This window comes from Staurois parvus, unplaced genomic scaffold (genome assembly GCF_062004578.1).
Source record: "Staurois parvus isolate SC_StPar_1 unplaced genomic scaffold, SC_StPar_1.0 ptg000003l, whole genome shotgun sequence".
Lineage (NCBI taxonomy): Eukaryota > Metazoa > Chordata > Amphibia > Anura > Ranidae > Staurois > Staurois parvus.
Genome location: NW_028317799.1, coordinates 1,092,501 through 1,097,149, shown reverse-complemented (window position 1 = coordinate 1,097,149; position 4,649 = coordinate 1,092,501). Strand labels below are relative to the sequence as shown.

Sequence of the window (4,649 nt, the reverse complement as noted above, 5' to 3'; positions counted from 1 at the left end):
ATAGTAGATGTATGGGGTATAGTATAGTATATAGAAAATGTATGGGGTATAGTATAGTATATAGTAGATGTATGGGGTATAGTATAGTATATAGAAGATGTATGGGGTATAGTATAGTATATAGTAGATGTATGGGGTATAGTATTGTGTATAGTAGATGTATGGGGTATAGTATTGTATATAGTAGATGTATGGGGTATAGTATTGTATATAGATGTATGGGGTATAGTATTGTATATAGTAGATGTATGGGGTATAGTATAGTACATAGTAGATGTATGGGGTATAGTATTGTATGATGTGTGGTGATTGTAATTCTCCATCATTAGCAAAAAATCATGAATGATCATCTTTGGGGGGAGGGATCCTATAGAGCCCCTTGTGAGTGATTGCTAGCTCCTGGGCCCAGCCATGCAGTCACAGTGTGGGATCTCCGATGTTCCCCCCACCTCTCCCCCTCTTCTTCGGGGAGGGCCGGGATCACCCCATCGCCGGGCCCATCCTCCCCTCTGATTGGTCGGCGGATGCACACAGCTGTCAGCCCATGTGGCGTGGCCGGCAGAGGATGTCTGTCATTTAAATAGAGGAGCGGAGAGGAGAGACATCACACCGGGGAGGAGGAGAGACACCGACCCCGCCACCTGACACATCCCTGGGACTGACACCGGATCACCGGCCGGGAGAGGGCACACAGGTACGGGATCGTTGGGGGGGATCTGTTCCTGATCATCTGCTGGATCCCTGGGCGTTTTCTATAGATCTCCATCTCTGATCATCCCTCATCCAGGATGGATCAATAGGTCCCTGTCCCAGCGTCTGTCCCTGGATCTGCCCTGGATCTGTCCCAGGATCTGTCCTTGCACCTGTCCCTAGATCTGTCCCTGCATCTGTCCCTAGATCTGTCCCTAGATCTGTCCCTGCATCTGTCCCTACATCTGTCCCTAGATCTGTCCCTGCATCTGTCCCTGGCCATCTTACAGCAGCACTGGATCCCTGTTAGATCTCTGTCCCTGGCCAGGTACCTAGATCCCATAGCATTGCTACTGTAGAGGATCGAGTCCCTGATCATCTCACAGCAATGCTGGATCCCTAGGCCACTGTTAAAGATGTCTGGTCCCTGGCCATGTGCCTTGCTGTCTCATGGTAGTGGAGGATCCCTAACCTACTCCTGTGTCCCTGGCCAGGTGCTTGGGTCCCATACAGTAGCAATGCTGGATCCCTGGGCTCCTGCTGAGGATCTTTTCCGGGATCTCAGTGCTGAATCACTGGACTCCTGTAGAGGATCTGTCCCTGGATCTCAGTGCTGGATCCCTGAGCTCCTGTAGAAGACCCATCCCTGAGTTCTCAGTGCTGGATCCCTGAGATCCTGTGTAGAGGATTCATCCCTGGATCTCAATGCTGGATCCTTGGCTCCTACTGAGGATCTGTCCCTGGTTCTCAGTAGTGGATACCTGGGCTCTTGTAGAGGATCCTTCCCTGGATCTCAGTGCTGGATCCCTGGCTCCTTCTGAGGATCCATCCCTGGATCTCAGTACTGGATCCCTGGCCTCCTGTAGCGGATCTGTCCCTGGATCTCAGTACTGGATCCCTGGCCTCCTGTAGAAGATCTGTCCCTGGATCCAAGTGTTGGATCCCTGGCCTCCTGCTAAGGATCTGTACCTGGATCTCAGTGCTGGATCCCTGGCTCCTACTGAGGATCCATCCCTTTATCTCAGTACTGGATCCCTGGCCTCCTGTAGAGGATCTGTCCCTGGATTTCAGTACTGGATCCCTGGCCTCCTGTAGAAGATTTGTCCCTGGATCTAAGTGTTGGATGCCTGGTCTCCTGTAGAAGATCTGTCCCTGGATCCAAGCGTTTGATCCCTGGCCCCCTGCTGAGGATCTGTCCCTAGATCTCAGTGCTGGATCCCTGGCTCCTACTGAGGATCCATCCCTTTATCTCAGTACTGGATCCCTGGCCTCCTGTAGAGGATCCATCCCTGGATCTCAGTACTGGATCCCTGGCCTCCTGTAGAAGATCTGTCCCTGGATCTCAGTACTGGATCCCTGGCCTCCTGTAGAAGATCTGTCCCTGGATCTCACCATAGTGGTGGTCCCCTAGGTTTCTGTAGAGGATCTGTTCCTGACCATCTCGAGGGCAGTCCTGGATCTTTAGGCTCCTTCTGAGGATCTGCCACTGGATCTCCCAGCAGTGCTGAATGCTTAGGCTGATCATTAACCCTGGATCGTACAGCAGTGGCTCCCACGTAGTCCCTATATATTAACCATTCCGGTTATAACTCTATGGTTTATTCTATGATCAGCCAGGAGATGTTGCAGGAAAGGGTTAATGTTGTCTAGAATGTGATGATGATTGGCCAGTCATTGATACAATGGATGGAATGGAAGCTCCCGTGCTTGGGGAAGTGGCAGTTGGTTATGGTGATCAGTGTTGCTGTGCAGCAAGGTGTGCCTGACAAATGGCTTTACAATGACACCTTGGAGGCCTGGGGGAGGAGAGGACGGGTTTATGTGGTAGGGATTATGATGGGGTGGTGGGTGATGATGGCCGGGTGGGGTAGACGCATTGTGCACATTGCTTGTTGATTTAGGACCCCAGTGATGCACAATGCAGAGAGAAGTAGGACAGGCTGTGTTGGCTCTGAGAAAAAAAAAATGGAGTAAGGGGGGAGGAGGGGCGCTGCGAGACTGTACCAGCCTAGAGGCAGCTATGGAGGACAATCGGCCCAGATCCCTTCTTCTTTATCCCATTCCAGGTGTGGCTGGCTTTGTTTTCAGCGGGAATGATGGGATTAGAAGTAGGCAACCCGATGGCCTTGGTATGCGTTACCATATGGCATGGAGGCCAGCTAAGCGGATGGCTGGGAGGATGCTGAATGTGACAGGCAGGGTGCAGAATTCATTACTCCAGTGTTACTACCCGGTGACAACAGGATGGCGCAATCCTCCGCTCCTAATTGCATAATGCAGCCAAGTAATTAAACGGTTGTCCTCTTGTCGATAAGTTTCTACGGTGCTATGCTGTATACTAGTGAGGATCAGCTTTCCTAATAAAGGGGGCCTCAAATGTGGCCCCTGACATCACCAAAGGGCCACACATAATATTCAGTGAATGTTTAGTGTCAGAAACAGCACACACCCAGCGGAATATGGTCAAAGGCTATGGGCATGACACAAGAAAAACTGGATATGGTCAGAAACTACAGGCATGCTACAAGAGATGGCTAGTGAGTGTGGCATGTTACAGGAGGTGGTGAGAGACTGCAGAAATGCCCCAGGACATGGTTAGCAACTTTGGGCATGTTACAGGAGGTGGTGAGAGACTGTGGAAGTGCCCCAGGACATGGTTGGAGACTACAGGCATGCCACAGGACACGGTCAGAGACTACGGGCATGCCACAGGACATGGTCAGAGACTACGGGCATGCCACAGGACATGGTCAGAGACTACGGGCATGCCACAGGACATGGTCAGAGACTACGGGCATGCCACAGGATATGGTTAGAGACTACGGCATGCCACAAAGCTTGGCCAGAGACCACGGGCATGCCATAGGGCTTGGCCAGAGACTACGGGCATGCCACAGGAAATGGCCAGAGACTACAGGCATGCCACAGGAGATGACCAGAGACTATGGGCATGCCACAGGAGATGACCAGAGACTATGGGCATGCTACAGGTTTTTTATCAGAGACTAGGGACATGGTTTACGAGTCATTGGCTGGAGGCACAGAGTGATGGCTGGAGGAGCTCTGAAGGCTGCACAAAAAGTGCCGAAGAGCTGCATGCGGCCGGTTGGGCACCAGAGCTGTATAGTGTTCTTCTTGTGAAATATATTTGTTGAGTAAAGCTAATATACACCTGCCGGCTGGAATATACAGTGTATATGTGTTTATATATGATATATATATAATTATACAATACATATTACTGATTGGTCGAGATGGGGCGATGCCATTTGCAAGATGCTCTTTGACCTAATAAAGAGAACTAGTCATGAAAAGACTTGTGCTGACATATGAAGATTCATTCTGAGAATGGACCTTACCATAGAACTAATGGCAAAACCTTTTTTCGTGTTTGGATAGTAGGGGAGGGTTAGTACCCCTGCCACTTATTGCCATTTGTGTCCCATTGGGGAGATTTCCCTTCACTTTATGTCCCATAGCCTCAACAGGAAGTGAAAAGAAATGCCTCCAAAGTGAGGTAATCCCTTGTTGTCACCAAATTAGTGTGCCCCTTTGGCAAATTTCCCCTTTTCCTTTTCAGGTGACAACCTAACATTTGGGATTTCCTTTCACTTCCACTGGTAATGGTAAACAGGACAAGAGAGCGGATTCCCCTAACAAGGACACAAACAGCAATACAAACCTGACAGGCGTCCTAATCCCTCTGCACTCTAATACAAATACAAGGAAGTTTTGCCTTTGGTTATACTTTAAAGCAGATGGAAAGCCAATCTTTAAAATCTCATATATTCTTTAATATATCATTGTCCTCTCAAAAGTCATTTTCCATCTTTTTAAATCTGCAGCGTTCAATAAAATAATACCCAGGAAAACTGCCTTGAAGGGCCTTGCTTAGGAACACCTTGCAATAATGTGACAACGCCTTCTCCCTGTCTGTTAAAGTGTTACTAAACCCCGGA

The 4,649-nt window shown here is 49.4% G+C and overlaps 1 protein-coding gene across 1 annotated transcript in view; it reads left to right on the top strand.

Moving 5' to 3' along the window:
- Nucleotides 1–551: 551 nt before the first annotated feature.
- Nucleotides 552–4,649, top strand: part of FASN (fatty acid synthase) — a 133,622-nt gene continuing 129,524 nt past the window's right edge. Inside the window, exon 1 of the mRNA XM_089670659.1 lies at nucleotides 552–694. The gene's annotated coding sequence lies outside the window, so the exon portion shown is untranslated. The remainder of the gene's footprint in view (nucleotides 695–4,649) is intronic.